A 19,317-nucleotide genomic window follows, 5' to 3' on the forward strand; every position below is an offset into this window, starting at 1 on the left:
CCGGATGGATGCCGTCACATTTGATTATGAGGTGTTCAATTGTTTCCACAGATCTACCACACACTGCACATGTGTCATTTTCGTTAAATTTCTTTTTGTAGCTGTGCGTTCTAAGACACCCTGACCTAGCTTCAAAAAGTAGGGCACTGCCTCTTGAGTTATCATAGAAAAATTCTTTCCTGATCTGCCTTTTCCAGTATCGATATAGTTCTACACTATGTTTCTTTTCCACTGAATTCATCCAATTTTTAACTTCCGCGTTTTTAACCTGTCGTTTAATGCTCTTTCTTTCTCCGTCCTCATGACCGGCATACTTACTGGTTAGTTTTCTAGTTCTTTTCCGCCACTGTGAGTCAACCCCCTTTCTGTATAAATATTTAAATACCTTAGCTGCCCACCTGTTATCATCCAATTTCCTCAGGCGTTCTTCATATAGTATTTTACTCTTAGCTTCCCGTGTTTCGAACAGGGTGTCGAACCGGAATTTTTTCGGATTCGGTTCGGGTTCGGGTTCACGCCTTTCGGGTTCAGTTGCGGGTTCGCCTCCAGAGGGCCATTCCGTTCCGGTTCGAACCGGTTCGGACGTCTCGAACCGGTTCAAATGGGTTCAAACGGGTTCAAGACAAAAAATTAGAACGCAGATGGGTTTCAAACAACCTTGCTATGCGTTTTCTTTTTTCTGGCATATCGGTATACAAAATAAAAAATGCAAAGATTTGTTTACGAGAACATAAAACTGGGCTAGTTGGTAAGGGTTCATGCTTAAGCAGCGCAGTAAAAAGGACAAAAGGAAGTCTGGAGACGACACAGACGCTGACTAACAACTGGTTATTACATTCTCGGAAAAGTATATGAAGGCGCAGGCCACAGTGAACAATCCAAAAAACAGAAGAACGAAGATTAAAACTAAAAAACCATACTGAGCATGCACATCATAGTCGAGTCATGACATCTTTTTCTACAAAATTCGAAGACTATATTCCATAGTAGACGGCACTCCTCTATCTCCTGGACCTCACACAGATGCCACGAAAGCCTGACTCCTTATCTACGAAATCGATGGATGGTGAAGCAACACGCTCAATCTCCTTCCTTCCTCATCATAAAGGCCTCTACCATCTCCCTACAATTTCGATCCGGGTGATTGAACAGGAGACTTGTCTTTCTAAGTGGGGAAGCAGTGGGCATTTCTTCGAACATCACAGATGGGTGAAAAAAGTCGCGGTGTCGTACAACTTGGCTTTGCATTGCCGCGAGGGCCACAATTGCTTCCCTCAGTAAAGAAGACAATTGTCTTGTTTAATAACCCTGTTTGCATTTGTAGGGAGTTGGTCGAGGCCTTTATGATCAGGAAGGAAGCAGATGAGTGTATTGCTTCATCATCTGTCTATTTTGTAGATAAGGAGTCAGGCTTTCATGGCAATTGTGTGAGGTTCAGGAGATAGGAGAGTGCCGTCTACTATGGAAGATAGTCTTCGAATTTCGTTGAAAAAAACATCATGACTCGAATGTGATGTGCATGCGCAGTATGGTTTTTAAGTTTTAACCTTTGTTCTTCTGTTTTTTGGGGTTGTTCCCTGTGTCCTGCGCCTGTGTCCTCTTCCCAGTAAAAATAACCAGTTGTTAGTCAGCGCTCTTGTCGTCTCCTGCCTTCCTTTTGCCGTGTTTAGTGCGTTACTTAAGCATGAATAAATTGTTTAATGCGAGATGTTCTCAATTTACCCATTTTATTTTATTGTCCGCAGCAAAAGGATGAATTTACGGCAACAACCGCAAAATGAAATGAACTCGAAATTAATGAAAATCGGCTATGAATACGCTATAATCCACCTTATGAGGTGCAAGGCGAAAAGCCGGTGGATTTTGCATCTACAAAGCCCTCCTGCTTGAGCCATTTGGGAGACCCCGTCGTGCGAGTAATAGGTCTCCCCTGGATCTTGAGTAAGTTGGGACCTTATTGTTCGCAGTGTACTTACAGGGCCCCAAAATTGCCGCCGCACGCGCCCTGTCCGTTCCCGCGCACTACTGAGAAACGAAACTGTCATGTAGCGGCACCTACATACAGAGACCTTTCCGTCGCCCCGAAACCGACTTGCCAGTCCCCCCCTCCTTCACTATAGCATGGTAAAAAAATGTGCGAGAGTCCCTCCACCACTCATCTGCCGCCCAACGAGAGCCTCATGGGAGCACTGGCTCTCCCAAAGATCCAGAACTTAGCAAATATATTTTATTTAAATCACCTATTCGACATCACCTTGTGACTCACGTTATATATCCCGAGCCCCTATAGCTCAGTGTCTTCAAAAACACAGCTAATCGTGGCTTCTCACTATAATGCAATAAGACATTACGACATTGGCTTAATATGGTGACGTCAACCTCTTTTTTTCTGATAAAAAGAGTATGATAAAAAAAACACGCTTGGATGGGTTGAGGAAGCTTCGTTTTTCCACGGACACAAATTGGCAACATCTTCATTGCGACGTTGAGCTGCAACATTCTTGCAAGTGCAGCATTGTGCGAGGAAGTAGATATACTTGCACTACATAGAATGTTTGTGACTTTTCCTGGGGCGCTATCAAATGCAACCTTTGTGCCAACAGAATTTTTGGCGCCCTTGATGGAATAATAAAGAGTGGTTAATCTTGCCTGCACCATTTTTCCACCAACTTGTTTCAGCCATTTAACTTCAAAGCTACAAACAACCCCTTTCTGGCAGCTGTGCTTAATAGGCGACTAAGTGCTCGCCTGTATTTTCTGGACATGCTCGCGAGAAAGCTTTGTGCTGATTCATTCGCTTTTCTCACTCTTCGCTGTTACTTCCCTGTGCGGCCTCTCCACAAGGAAGATGCTAAATGTTGCGATCGGTCATTACTTCCTTTACCCTTAGATATACAGCCTTACCTAGACTTTCGTGATACTAGTGTATCATCAGCGGATGTACTGTGCAGCCCACTTTAATGGCAGCACATATAACGAACACTCGCATATTACGAGCGGGTGTGGTGCTCCTGTGAAAATATGCATAAAGGCAATGCAAATTCGTCACAGATACAGCGAACAACTCCGGCCACACCACTGGGTTACAGCGAACGAGGTGGCACGGTGAACTACCCCGAAGTTGTAGAGGTAGTTCTTCCGCTAAGCACGCAGATGAAATAGCGCCTCTCAACCTTCACGACACCGCCCCGGAAAGAACATGTCAACCCAGAAATGGAATTAAAAGGCGGCACTCATGTGCGCAGCGCTAACCGGAAAGTCCGGCATCCGGTAACACTGTAAACGGTGAAGTAAACACGGTAACGATATGCTATAACTCTCTATTGAAATAGTAAGTAGCCGCCGGCCAAACCCGCGTCGATGGCCTACGAGGGCAATCATTGCCTACGCGTTCGCTGGCTGGGCAAAGCATCCCGAATGGAAGAAGCGCGGTGCGCGTGAGAAAGGGGCATCGTTGAAAGCGAAGCTGCTGACCATGGTCGAGGATCAACTAACAGCAACGATTTCACAATTCTGAAATCCTTGCTGGCCATGCCGGTCACGTGGCATGCATAGCCTGCCCAGTCGTCTCCATCTTTAGCGCCGCTACTATGTGCAGGCATTGTCATACAGCGGAGAGTGCAACGGATGCATTCTGCGCCACAAGCGCCGCGCTACTTCGTCGCTGCATCAACCGTGGTACGGTAGAAGAAGCTCGAAAACACGCGTGACCAGGAACATGCAGATTTGTGGCAAAGCGCTTCATGGATCCATAGCCGACCAGATGTTTCCTCGGATAACTACGTTCCTGCGGACCACAACATCGCAGAAGCTCCTGCTCTGACGGAGACGTTGAACACCAAGCGCGAGCTCTCCCTACTGTCAGGAATGTCAATTATGTGGCCGACCTGCCACCAGTTTCCATGCACACTTCATCCATGATTAGTGATACCCCGTCCCTGAATTTGATAGTTGGCAGCAAGGTCTCGACGAGGATTAAATGACCGCCCTAGATAGCCCAGAAAGAGCTGCGACAGGCTCTGCTTTGCAACAAGTAGGCCGCAGTTTTATAAGAAATAAACGCCACTTTTAGCGGCCTTAGTGTTTTTGGCTGTTGTAAGAAGAATCCACTTGCTAAGAACATCAGATATAACGATCTGAACTCGCGTGACCGTCAGGTTCGTTAGAAGTGGGCTCGACTGTAGATTCAATCGGCCAAAAAAACCTTTTTCACGCTTCAGACATGGGCCTTACATGTTAGGACGTACCGTCTGTTGCAAAAGTTTACAGCCCACCGCGCCGTTTATTTCAATGGTGTGGTGGGCTGTAAACTTTTGCAACAGACGGTACCTTCACGCCAAATGGACGTTTGTGCCGTGGCCAGTGCATTTCTACCTGTGCGAGCAACGAGAATCAGTTTGAGCAATAAAATGATATTTCTGTCGCGATGCTGTGTTCTTTTGCGACATACTTAAGCAGTCTCTTAAATAAACCATTGACATCACGCATTCGATTATAACATTTATGGCTGCGATGAAAAACTTCGGAATTCCATGCGATCTCTTCGTGTTCATAGGACTGTTTAGCGCGTGGAAAACCGGCATGATGGATGAACATGCCGATCCGCCGCGTTCAACGAGGTCACTGTTCAGATAACAGTGCACTTTAAGGCAGGAGGAATATGCTGCGCAAGTTCAACCTCCTGAATGGTTCCCCTTTCTTGACGTGTGCACCGTCTGGAATTTCCAAATGCGGGCGGAGAAAGGGAGTTATGCTGGCATGAGGCTTTGAGCCGAGCGCTGGCGACTGGCAGATATTTTTTCTTAGAATCAGAACGATTTCAAATCGGCAAATCGGCATAATGAAATCACTTCATCGCAGTTACATTTCATCGCAGCATCTTTCTGGGCGTAATCACTATCGCATGCCAGCGAGCGCATGTATTTTCGCATTGCCTTTTTATGCAATCGGTATTTAATTTTTTTTTCTTATTAGTACATCTCCACCGTTGCCAAGGGCCCGCCTTTCGTTGCATATTTCTGTCGCGCACAAACAAGAATATGCGGATCCTAAAAAAAAAAAAGAAACTGCACCAATTTATACATTCTGCTTTTGTTAACACTAGTAGCAATATCTCGGGTTTAACGTGTCGAGTAGACATTGGGGCTATAGGATAGACGGTGTTATGGCGAGCTGCAGATTGACGACACCAGCTGGGGATTTGCAACGTGCGACAGAACTCATTGGTTTTTGTATTTTTGGAATCAGCAGCCGAGCTCGACAGCCATTGAGCCATTTTTTTCCTTTATTGCCCTACAGACCCATCGTGAGGGGTTTTATTTTTATTTAGAACCTGCTGTCGGGGACAATGAGCGCCTACAAAAGTAAATGTTGCACTACCAACGGCGCTGGCTCAGTGGTTAGCGCACTCGGTTACTTATTCGGTGTACCCGGGTTCGAACCCGGACCCGGGGGCCACGTTTCGATGGAGGCGAAACGCAAAAGGTACCGTGTGCTGTGCGATATCAGTGCACGTTTAGGATCCCCAGCTGGTAGAAATTATTGCTGAGCCGTCCCCTACTGCGCCTGTTTCTATTTCCTCTTTTGCTCTCACCCATGGGTCAGGTGTCCATCAAGAAGTGAGACAGTTACTGCGCTATTTCCTTTCCTCAAAAAACCACCATCACAACGTTGTTGGGTCCTCGCGCTAATATTTCATCTATTTGTGGGAAATGACGGAAATAAAAGGAAGGCATTCTCAATCGGTGCTGAAATGGTTATAGACACCCAGTTTTGTTGCCTGTTTTCTCCTTTCAAATGAAGCCATAGTTTTTAGAATACATGGTTCACCGTGTGGTATTCCTCTACTGCCAATAAATAATTCAGAAAATAATTTTTTCTCTCATGCTGTTTCGGTTTTATCAACCGAATGATGGCTCTGACGTGAGTTCAACAGTGAGTTCAATGATCTGTGCGCGCTCTGAGCCGCGCAGGGCGGTCAGTACACCTAAAATATTCTTGCACCGTGCCTCGAGCGTACCAGGCGCTTGGAAGAGCGGTAACATTATTGATAAGAAAGGAGATGTCAAGAACTTGAAAAATTACATACCGGCCAGCCTGCTGTCCCTTACCTGCAAGGTATTTACTAAGGTAATAACTAATAGAATCAGGGCAACCATAGACTCAAAAATCCAAATGAACAAGCAGGCTTTCTTAAAGGATACTCTACAAGAGACCTTATCCACACTATCAAGCAAGGGATACAGAAATGTGCAGAATATAACCAAACCCTATTTACATCATTCACTGACTACGAGAAAGCATTTGACTCAGTGAAAACGTCAGCAGTCACGCAGGTATTGTGTAGAAGGCGTGGAGGAGTCAGGGTGTAGAAGAGTCCTATGCGAAAATACTGGAAGGCATCTATAACAAGTGCAAAGCTACCACACGCTCCATGAAGCCAACAATAAAATTCTAATAAAGGAAGATGACAGGCAGAAAGACACGATCTCGCCAATGCTATTCACCGCCTGTTTGAAGGTGTTCCGAGGTGTTGATTGGGAATATTTGGGGACAGTGAATGGAGAATACCTAAGTAAATTGCGATTCTGAGGCGACATTGCCTCGCTAAGTCACTCAGGACATGAACTACAAAGCATGATCAATGAATTAGACAGGCCGAGCAGAGCGGGTGGTCTAAAAGTACCGCGAAAAAAAAAACATAGTGGTGTTCAAGTCTCACAAAAGAACACCAGTTCACCATTGGTTTCGAGGTGCAGGAAGTGGTAACAGAATAAGTCTACTTAGGGCAAGTAGTCACCGCTGATCCGGATCATGAAAAGGAAATAACTACAAGAATATGAATGGGGCGGAGCGCTAATGGCGGGTTCTCTCAGATAATGAATAGCATATACCAATAACCCTCAAGAGAAAAGTATTCAACAGCTGTATTTTTGCGGCACTCACCTATGGGGCAGAAACGGGAAGCTAAAGAAGAAGGTTCAACTTAAGAACAACGCAGCTAGGTATGGAAAGAAAAATGATAGGTGTAACGTTAAGACCGGAAGCGGGTAGAGTAGGTGAGGGAACAATCGCGGGTCAACGACATCCTAGATGAAGTCAACAAAAAGAGATGTGGTTAGGCAGGACATGTAATGCGAAGGCAAAAAAACCGCTGGTCGTTACGGGTAACGGAGTGGATTCCAAGAGAAGGCAAGCATAGCATGAAGCGGCAGAAAGTTAGGTGGGCGGATGAGATTAAGAAGTTTTCGGGGATACAGTGGCCGCAGGTGGCAAAGGACAAGGTTAATTAAAGAGGCATGGGAGAGGCCTTCGTACCGCAGCCTTCCTGATCAGCTTCTTCTATAGCTAGACTGCAATCTGTGCTTATGGAGGAAGAAGCGCTTCCACACCATCCACAATCTGTGGCTTACTTGCGCAATGCATGTATGCTACACCAATTCTTTGGATGCGTCGGTACGCTTCTTTATCCAGCGTGGTACGCCGTCAGCTGTCTCGACACCTCTTTTGAGAAGCAATGTTTATTGCTCTCGTTTATAGAAGCTGATTGCTGTGGAACAATATGGAACAATGTGGAAAACTATTTGGAACGATAGTTGGCGCGTAGTACACCTGTGTTATTCCCATTTTTTGTCATGTGCACATAACAGCTTCCTATTTTTGAAGATGCTGAAGCTAATACAAGTTTCACATTCAAAAAAGCAAGTCCGCGTGTCCAGCTCAGCTTCTTTTCCGAGGCTAGCAATGCTGACCTTCTAGTATCTGCTGCTAAAGAGTTTCGCCTTCTCATGACTGTCAAAAGCAACATCAAATGAACACGCATGTCTCTGTGCGGGAATGCGAACTAATTCGTGTCCTTTACAGTGCTTACATGCGTCATACACTGATCATTTCACAGGAAAGCCAGTAGAGACTAAAGGAGCCAGGAACTGTTCTAGTGTCGCTAATTTCACTTTTGTGTCAAACCGGACACAGAAATTCAGATCCTTGTGAGCCATGCATACGCCACCAGTCATTCATGAGTTAATTTTCTAATTTTGGTATGCGCTCTTATAATACACTCTCTTTCGAGCCATTTTGCTGTCCTTCTAATGCTCTGTTCTGCCATTTTTAAGTACTTTTGAAAAAAAAATCCTGTTTAGGAAAACTGTTAGTTGTTTTAAAATAAGAAAACAGACTGAGTTCCCATGCACATTCTTGGCAGCGCCTCATCGGAAATGTGTGTTCAGTGCTTTTAAACGAGAGTGAAACGGAGAAAGAAAACTACTACCAAAGAAAGCCAACGAATTCCAGACATTCTCGTTTTTGTATTTTTCTATGAAGTGTGGAGAAGTGGACTTAGTCTTCTCAGTCTCTAGACCGACCGTTGATCGTGTCAGCCAGGTTGCTGGGTGGTAGTTGTACTGCAGTGCCGTAGTATGCAGCAGTTAATTTCAAGGCAACGCCTAGAGTACTGTTCCCTGGAACCCTTACTGAGGGCTTAAGTGCCATCCAAAAGTGCACCAAGCTCGCTTTGCAGTTCAGTTCATCTTTTCTCCTTTCTCCGCAGCAGTCCGTGTTTTTATCATCACGTGGGCTTTGACATAACATTAATCTTCTTTTTTTACCAAGACTTCGCTCTTTATAAAAATGAACACAACCCTTTATTACATTTCAGGTGATCTATTTGGGTTGTTCGCTCTTACACGTTGTCATTGCTTTGAATGAAGGAACTAGCCATAGAACCTTAGTCTAGCGTTAGTTATCCATACGTTATCCGTGTCTTTCAGTAGTTGATGAAGATTCGAACATGATATCCGTCAAAGAAAGTGACTTGCAAGTCTCCCTATCCTGTGTAACTGTCTAGGGAATTCAACGTTATTAACTCACACTTTCTACTACAGCTTCAAAAAGGAGAGCACAGCCCGTCAGGAGCTAAAAAACTCAATTAATTCTCGAGACATAACTGAGCCGAGGGTCAAAAACTTGAACAGTCACAGTGGTTGATATTCGCTATAATTTCAGACTTTCAAGTTGAGATCCAACATTGTTTGTGAGTAGCCTGAGCTTGGTTGTCTAGGTGATCTTTGTATGCAAATCTTGCTCACAGCAGTTTCTGTGTTTCGGTATATCTGGCTACAATCCAGACCGCATAGTTTTTGATCCCTGTTAAGCGTTTTTTTTTTATGTTTTCATTGAACAACACATATGAGAACGGAACACGCATAATCTGTTGATGTATCCACAAACGTGTGATATTTCGCGTAACATTCAGCTGGGGGTAGTTGTAATTCGACATTTAGACACAGATGTCTGCGCAGCTGCGCATATGACTTGATAATATCACATTTTTACGAGTTGGATAGAACTCGTGTACTTATTCGAATAAAAAGTTTATTTGTTTCTTTCTTTCTACAAAATGGTTTTCTCAAGTCTTATGCTACATTCACTGATTTCAGTACATCGAACTGATATGTTATTTTGTATTTTTTCACCTGCCCCAGTGTTCTGAGCGATATTAGATTTTACTGCCCGCGGTCTTCCGTAAATGTCATTCTCTAATCACTAATGTCAAACGAATTCACAGAATATGTTCGTTCCATATGGAACCTCTCTACCAACAAACATTTTTGAGCTGTCACTATGCCTGCTGAAATGTTTTATTCAGCCCTGCTTACTGGTAAGATCGTAGCCGTAATAAAAGCAATAAGATGCTGACTTAAGACATCTCAGCATTGTTCTGTGAAGAAAATCGTTGAGGACATGGATATTAAGCAAAATTACGTGAAAATTGGTAGAGGTGACCTGTATGGTATAAACTTACCTTGAATTTTTTCTAATGTGCATAACTATAACGTAGAGTAATTTCGGGAGCCCCATAGACAGCGAAATGTTGTAAATCTTGGAGCCGTGTTGAAAGTAGATGAACACAGCATAATCTCTTAATGCGTTACAATCAATGAATAAGCTTTCAATGAGGTATAAACTGCACGTCACTAAGAGGTCAATAACTTCAAGTCATAGAGGCAAATAAACGTCACCGGCAAGTGAAATAAATGTAAATTTCCCGTCAACAAAACGTTAAAAAATGTACACATCACGTAATTAAATAGCCAAATCAACATCTATTGCAAGTGAATAATTATGAAGTAAATGTATTGCGTTGGTTAATTGCACGTCATTTTCAACTCTATGGCTAATTCCTAACCAAAACGTGACAATCAACAAGAATTGAAATAAATCTCATAATAAGAATACATCTCGGTATGTCAATGAAGGATTATTCGAACTCAGTTGAAATTTTAAAGAATGGAAAGCGTAGGTGTAAGTGCTATGGCCCGGACGCTACTACCAAGCTCCGCTGGAATCTTCCCTGTTTTCCGAATGGAAATAGCGGTAGCCGATTTGCAAATCTCTGGGAGGATACCGAAGAACTATACCTTACTAATGGTATCGAGAAGTTGCGGGATCACAGGGCTACTGAGATTCCTCAAAACCTCATACAAAATGGCATCTGGGCTGGGCTGTCTTCCGCTTGGCACCGCCTGTTTCTGAAAGAACTCCAGAAGTGTGAAAGCACTCGCGATGCATTAGGTGTCAGTAGCCGATGGCAGTTATTCGCCTGCACAGGAAGACATTCCAGACAAGGAACAGTAGACAGAGGAGGTAAAACATTATACCTTAGGCAAAACTTATGCACTGATAACGTGAGGAAGTCATCAGGTGACACGTTCTCTGCGCTTACGAAAAGACTTGGCTTCAGAAACACGAGAATTTTGTGTCATTTGTGAACTGCCACCTATGTGCTGTTAGTGAAACAAACATTCCTTCATATATTGGCGCCGTGGTAGCTCAGTGGTAATGGGGCTTGGCTGCTGACCCTAACGACGCGGAATCGATTCGAGACGCAGCGGTCGAGTTTCGATGAGGTGAAATTCTAGAGACCCGTGTACTGTGTGATGTCAGCGCACGTTTTTAAAGAACCCCAGGAGGTAGGAATTTCCGGAGCTTTTCACTACGATGTTCCTCATAGCCTGGGACGTTAAACCCCCATAAACCAAACCATCATAAGCTCATTATCATCAACCTGACTACGACCACTGCATAGCAAAAGCCTCTCCCACGTCGCTCCATTACCATATGGGCATATGGTGTCCATTAAGCGGCCACCATATGCCCATAAACTTCTTAATCTAATCTGTCCACCTAACTTTCTGCCGTACCCTGCTGCGCTTCCCTTCTCTTCTAATCCAATCTGTTACTTTTAGGGAAGTACGCTTATATTACCCTCTCTTCACATGCCCTGCCAAAGCTCATTTCTTCTGGATTTCGACCAGGATGTCATTAACCCGCGTTTGTTCCCACACCCACTCTACCTGCTTCAGATCTCTTAAAATTACGCCGATAGTTTTTCTTTCCATAGCTCGCTTCGTTGTCTTTAACTTAAGCTGAACCCTTTTCATTAGCCTCCGCGTTTCTGCCCCATAGGTGAGCACCAGTAAGACATAGCTGTTGTATACATTTCTCTTGAGGGATATTGATAAGCTTTCACTATCCCTCAAGAAAAAAGTATACAACAGCTATAGAGATATTGAGGGATACTAATAAGCACCCGCCGTGGTGGCTCAGTGGTTACGGCGCTCGGCTGTTGACCCGAAAGACGCGGTATCGATCCCGGCCGTGGCGGCCGAATTTTGATGGAGGCGAAATTCTAGAGGGCCGTATACTGTGCGATGTCAGTGCACGTTGAAGAACCCCGAGTGGTCGAAATTTCCTGAGCCCCTCACTACGGCGTCCTTCATAACCTGAGTCGCTTCGGGGCGTTAAACCCCTATAAACCAAACCAAACCTAAACCGATATTGATAAGCTACCATTCATGACCTGAGAGAACCTGCCATATGCGCTCCACTTCATTCTTATTCTTCTAGCTATTTCCCTCTCATAACCAGGATCAGCGGTCACTACCTGCCCTAAGCATACGTATTTCCTTACCACTTCCAGCACCTCGCTTCCAATAGTGAACTGCTGTACTCTTGCCAGAATGTTGAACATAACTTCGGTTTCCTGCATGTTCATTTTTAGACCACCATTCTGCTGTGCCTGCATAACTCATTGATGATGTTTTGCGCTTCATCTCCTGAATGACTTAGCAAGGCAATGTCATCGGCGATTCGCAGATTACTTAGGGATTCTCCATTAACTCTCATCCCCAACTCTTCCCAATCCAGGCCTCGGAACACCTCCTCTAAACAATAGGTGAATAGCATTGCCGAGGTCGTGTATCCCTGCCTGACAGGCTTCCTTATTGGAATTTTATTGCTGACCTTATGGAAGGCTACGGTAGCTGTGGAGTCATTGTGGATATCTCCCAGTTTCCTCTTAGAGTCTAATCTGATTCGAGGCCTTATCTATCCGCGCTCGCTACAACACACCTTAACGAGGACCTCCACATCCTGCACGATACCAGGGTGAGCGCATAATCTAAAGTCTATTTCGTTTTCATTCTCACCATCGGGGCTCTTCCATGTCAACTTCATGTTCTCTCATTTCCGGAAGAAGAAATTCATGATCCGTAAATTATGTATCTCTTCAAACTCTACTAATTAATAACTCCCCCTGCTATTCCTGGGGCCTATGCCATAATCGCCAACCACCTGGTCTCCCGCCACCTTCTTTCCTATATTCGCAGTAAAGTCACCCATCAGTACAGTGTACTGTGATTTTGCGCTGTTCATTGCCGATTTCACGTCTTCATATGACCTTTCAACGATCTGGTCATCTTGGCTAGATGTAGGCTCTTAGGCGTGCACCGCCTTCAGCTTGTACATCTTATTAAGCCTAATCACTGTAGCTTCCACCCTTTCGTTAATACTATAAAACTCCTCTACGTTGCCAGCTATACCTTCGTTGATGAGGATTCCCACTCCTAGTTCTCGTCTGTTAGCTAATCTGCAATAGCACAGTACATGCCCGCCTACTGTATACGTCTCATCTGTCCTTCTAACCTCACTAAGCCCTATGACATATATCCCATTTGATACTCGCCAGTTCCTCAAACAACACTCCCAGGCTAGCCTCACTGGATAAGGTTCTAGCGTTAAACGTTGCCAGGTTCAGTATCCAATCGCGGCCTGTCAGGAGCCAGAGATTTTTAGCAAACTCCGCTGCGTCGCAGGTCTAACCGCCGCCTTGGTCAGTTGCTCCGCAGCTGCTGGGGCCTCAGGGCCGAGGGTTAATTTTTGTGTTCATTGAAGGTTGTGGTCAAGTACTACACCAGGATGGCCAAATCCTGCTGTGGCGAGGGAGTGCGTTGTCGCTTGTGGTCATCAAGACCATGTTATGCAATTCCGTCGATACGTTCAGGTTTCTTTTTTGAAGCTAAAGCTTCCCCACATGACCTCGGGCATCATTCGCGGACCGTGTAAATTTGACCTTCAGCTGAGTTATAGATCAAACCATGAAAAATAAATTGAATCAATATTCATGACTAGGAGCCTAACCCGTGGCTGCGCGAACATGCCTCCTTTAAGGGCCGCTCAACAAGACCACGAGGCTGCCGCCGCAGCCAGCACGCCTGACTGCACCACAGTCTCGTGCTGTGCATTGGAGACCATCGTCGTCACCAACATCTATCTCCTCCGTCCAGCGGCACTGCCTGCTCACCGTCATCTTCCACGTACCGCAAATCCGTGCTTTCGCTCCGATTCGAATGTAGTAGACATTCTCTGTAGTTTTTTCAAGCCCTTACTAGCCTTACTAGCAAATACTAGCCTCTGGGACACACACGCAAAAAAAAAACACTATTTACGCACTCCAGTTTACTTCCGAAAAAGGTCAATGGTGGCGACAGTTGTATTTCATCTTGTGTCCTTTTCCAGAAACTGAAGCTACGTCATTAGTAAAACTAGCATAGTGGTCGTTAGAATCCGGTAATCTCTCCATAGACGCAAACTTCAATATATCCGCAGTAACCCCTTAAGCGCTTACAGGCACCCAGGCTCCGAAAAGTTCTAATTACCACTTTTCTTATCCCAGCGAAGCTACGCCTTTACAGATTCCTCTCTGGCCCGTCCTGCCGTCCTTTCTCTATGCCGTCCCTACCACATCCCATCCCTTATCAAATAATCCCCCGATATTCCGCCACTCCAGAGTGACGTAACTCTAATGTGATGACGACCTGCCTTTCGTGCGCCAAGCTGCGGACATCCTGGATGCTTTGTATAGCGCTAATACTAAGTGCTTCTTAATCATTATGAGGCCATTTATTTTCAATCGAAAGCTTCCCTGCGGGACCTCGGGCTTCAATCGCGGAATGTAAATTTGACCTTCAGCTCAGTTAGAGGTCAAACCATGAAAAAGTGAATAAGAAATAGAATCAATGTCCGTGACTGGGAGGTGAATCCGCGGCTGAGCGAACAGATCTCCTTTAAGGGCCGCTCAGTTAGGCTACCGCCCCAGCCAACACGCCTCGTGTTAAGCTGCCCCACACTCTCGCGCTGTGCACTGGAGAGCGTCGTCTTCATCAACTTCCATCTGGTCCCTCCCGCGGCAGTGCCTGGTCACCATAATCTTCTATACGTAGCACAAATCCGTGCTTTCGCTCCGATTCGAACGTAGTAAACATTCTCTGTAGTTTTTTTTTGTCTCCAGTTCTTTTTTAAGTGCAATAGTAGCTCACGTAGTAGTTGAATTCATCGAAGCACTTTCATCGCAGAAATAATCAGTGTATTCGAACCCAGAAAATTTTCAAGTATAAAACAAGCATGAAAGTAGACACAATATATTTTCCAAGCTAATTTTTTTCCAGATGTTTGACATTTGTATGATGAGAACGGAAAAGAAAGCTAGAAAAAGGAGTGTGCCTTCTTAATACCCCTGCCACACGGCAAATTTAATGTCATTCCCATCGAATGAGGTTCGTTCAAAATGACATTATTTTGCTGCCACACGGGAAAGTATAATGTCATTCGATGAAAACGACATTAGGTATCGAATGAGTTCACAGAACTCATTAGCCAGCGATCTCCGAGCTAATGTGTTATCTCGACACCAGAGACTTGGTGAGAATATACACCAAAAAACACGATTTCAAAAGCGTCACAAGCACTGTAACATTTCCGCGTCCATATTATTGTACAGTCGTTCATTTGTGTATATAAAAATGCCAAATAGAAATGGAAAAAAATAAAACTCACTCTCGCTACCAGCATTGCGTAGTTAACATTGACAACATGGCGACGCCCAGCCCGCACGCTTCGGACCGAATTCTGCGTCACCGCTGCATTTTTCGACGCGATAGCTAGCTCTAAACGGTTGTATTCGCTTTTATTTTGTGCATTCTTATCCCTCCGTAACAATATAGGTGTGAAATATTAATCGTTTTTGAGGTAAATTTAAGAATTTCTTGATGACAGGCTTAACGATGTACGGCGTACACTGTCGTCATAGCAACGACCCAGGGCGAAGTATTTCTCCAACTTTGCAATAGAATCTACATTTTCATTTCATACAATTGATTTACATGTAAAAAAAACAAAACCTTCGAATGTATTCATTACTGCCGTTAATAAAAGAGAGAAACGTTTCTTCGTCGCACAGTTCAGGAGGTTTGACTTGCTGTCACCGAGATGGCGCCACAGTATGTTATGCTTCTCGCGCGCTACGCTAGTCACTCCCAACCACCGTGCTCTCAACTAAAACTGTTGTAAGGACGGGCGGCAGTGCGCGCAAGGTGTGCCCGTAGCATGCGCAAAGCTTATGCAGACGCACAGCTAATACTAATTTAACCATAGAGAGCATTTCACAAAATGACGTGCGCCATTTGCCTGCCGCCGCTGGCTGAGCTTTGGCTTGGCTTGGACTCGTGGAGTCGTGGTCGATAGCAGCGATCAACACGTTGTTGAAATGAGGATTAGTATTTTCAAATCGGTATCCATTAGCAAACTTTCAATACTTTTCAATACTTCTGGCAACGTATTGAAGCATACATCGAAATTTTTGTATGCTGTACTCTCTTTCCATCGCAATCGCCATCATTTGCAAATGACATTAGTTTTTGCCGTGCAGTAGCACCCCACCCACACGGCAAATTTAATGTCATTCTCATCGAATGACATTTGTTCGACTTAATGTCATTTTTTCTGTGCGCTGTGGAAAGAAAGTACAGCATACAAAAGTTTCGATGTATGCTGCAATACGTTGCAAAAAGTATTGCTTCGCTAATGGAAACCGACTTTAATATCCTAATCCTCTATGTCTTTCACCGCAGTTGGGAGTAACTAGCGTAGCGCGCGAGATACTGTGGCGTCACCTAGATGACAGCAAGTCAAGCATTCATGAACTGTGTGCCGAAGAAGCGTTTTTCTCTTATATTAACGGCAGTAATGAATGCATTCGAAGGCTTTGTTTTTTTTAATGTAAATCAATTGGATGAAATGAAAGTGTAGATTCTAGTGCAAAGTTGGAAATACTTCGCCCGGGGTCGTTTCTATAACGACAGTGTACGCCGAACATAGTTAAGCCTAGCATCAAGAAATCAAATTTACCTCAAAAACAATTAATATTTCACACCTATATTGTTACGGAGGGATCAGAATGCACCAAATAAAAGCGAATACGACCGTTTAGAGCTAGCTATCGCGTCGAAAAATGCAGCGGCGACGCAGTATTCGGTCCGAAGCGGGCGGGCTCGGCGTCGCCATGTTGTGAATGTTAACCACGCCAGGCTGGTAGCGAGAGTGAGTTTTATTTTTTCCAATTTTATTTGGCATTGTTATATACGTAAATGAACGACCGCACAATAATACGGACGCGGAAATATTACAATGCTAGTGACGCTTTTGAAATCGTGTTTTTCGGTGTATATTCTCACCAAGTCTCTGGTGTCGAGATAACACATTAGCTCGGAGATCGCTGTGTAATGAGTTCTGTAAACTCATTCGATACCTAATGTCGTTTTCATCGAATGACATTATATTTTCTCGTGTGGCAGCAAAGTAATGTCATTTTGAACGAACGACATTCGATGGGAATGACATTAAATTTGCCGTGTGGCAGGGGTAACAAATGTCAATCGATGATAATGACATTAAATTGGCCGTGTGGCAGGGGTTTAAAACTTAAAATGACGTCCAAGCCTGTTTTACGTAAATGTTTTAATTAACATTTTGCTCAAAATACTTTTCGCAGGTCAACGTACGACGATAACTTTACTGGTTCTTTTCCGCTTGGCTGGATTCAACTTGATATTCATCGGTGAAGAAAACGCATAAAGCCGATGTGGATGTTTTGTAGTGAGCTAATCAAGTTCCAACCATTGCATGCCTGCTGGTTGACAGCCCTTCTATGTAGATAACAAAGCGATCGTTGATGCTGGTCTTGTCGTGTATGTTTCCCTTTCTTTCCGGTATTTCGCCCCGTTTTCTTTGCCAAGCATGAACCAACTAGCCCAACTAGAGTTATTCTCGAAAAGGATCGTGTCTTTACGAAATCGCTACCCTTTCTTCAGAGTATTTTAGAAAATTCGTGGTGGTAAACAGCAACAAACTATCAGGGTTCCGCAATGTGTCAGTGTGAGGAGGGGAGATAAGTGCCCAGTAAATCCTTTTTCAAAACGCAAACATAATGTAAAGCCTTAAATTCTCTTAGGCTGGTTTTCAACTCAATGAAGACGACTCAATGGGCTTCTTCGACATTTTTCGCATGGACCTCACTGCATCGGTATCAGCGAGGGGTCGCTACTGATCAACCGTGTGTGTGTGTGTGTTTGTGTGTGTGTGTGTGTGTGTGTGTGTTTGTGTGTGTGTGTGTGTGTGTGTGTGTGTGTGTGTGTGTGTGTGTGTGTGTGTGTGTGTGTGTGTGTGTGTGTGTGTGTGTGTGTGTGTCCGCGTGTGTGTGTGTGTGTGTGTGCGTGCGTGTGTGTGTGTGTGTGTGTGCGTGCGTGTGGAGAATGCATCAATCTCAGGTGCAAGGGCAGAAAAATGCGGACACAGATTTTTAAGGCCTAATAATCTCATTCCATAACGTTCCCGCCATTGGATTTTTACCCGTGACGTCAACACCGAAAAAAACTCCCTGATTGCAAATTCGAGTTTAATGCCGGTGTAGCCGAGCTTCTGGGATACACACGCAAAAAAAACGCTATTTACGCACTCCAGTTTGCCTCCGAAAAAGGCCAATGATGGCGAGAGTTGTATTTCATTTTGTGCCCTTTTCCAGAAACTGAATCTACGTCATTAGTAAAAGTAGCATAGTGGTCGTTAGAATGCGGTAATCTCACGATACACGCAAACTTCAATATACCCGCAAAAACCCCTTAAGCGCGTACAGGCGCCCAGCCTCCGAAAAGTTCTAATCACCACTTTTCTCATCCCAGCGAAGCTACGCCTTTACAGATTCCTCTCTGGCCCGTCCTTCCTCTATGCCGTCCCTACCACATCCCATCCCTTATCAAATAATCCCCCGATATTCCGCCCCTCCAGAGTGATTTAACTCTAATGTGGTGACGAACAGCCTTTCATGCGCCAAGCTGCGGACATCCTGGATGCTTTGTATAGCGCTAATACAAAGTGCTTCTTAATCATTATGAGGCCATTTATTTTGAATCGAAAGCTTCCCTGCGGGACCTCGGGCTTCAATCGCGGAATGTAAATTTGACCTTCAGCAAAGTTAGAGGTCAAACCATGAAAAAGTGATTAAGAAATAGAATCAATATCCGTGACTGGGAGTCGAACCCGCGGCTGCGCGAACAGTTCTCCTTTAGAGACCACTCAGCAAGACCACTAGGCTATCGCCCCAGCCAACACGCCTCGTGTTAAGCTGCCCCACACACTCGCGCTGTGCATTGCAGAGCGTCGTCTTCATCAACTTCCATGTGGTCCCTCCCACAGCAGTGCCTGGTCACCATAATCTTCTATACGTAGCACAAATCAGTGCTTTCGCTCCGATTCGAACGTAGTAAACATTCTCTGTAGTTTTTTTTTGTCTCTAGTTCTTGTTTAAAGTGCAATGGTAGCTCACATGGTAGTTGAATTCATCGAAGCCCTTTCATCGCAGAAATAATCAGTGTATTCGAACCCAGAAAAACTTCAAGTATGAAACAAGAGTGAAAGTAGACACAATATATTTTACAAGCTAATTTTTTTCCAGATGTTTGACATTTGTATGATGAGAAAGGAAAAGAAAGCTAGAAAAAGGAGTCTGCCTTCTAATGCCATGTTAATACCCCTGCCACACGGCAAATTTAATGTCATTCCCATCGAATGAGGTTCGTTCAAAATGACATTATTTTGCTGCCACACGGGAAAGTATAATGTCATTCGATGAAAACGACATTAGGT

Source organism: Amblyomma mixtum, chromosome 8 (assembly GCF_055824585.1).
Source record: "Amblyomma mixtum isolate Tamu chromosome 8, ASM5582458v1, whole genome shotgun sequence".
In the NCBI taxonomy this organism is placed as follows: domain Eukaryota; kingdom Metazoa; phylum Arthropoda; class Arachnida; order Ixodida; family Ixodidae; genus Amblyomma; species Amblyomma mixtum.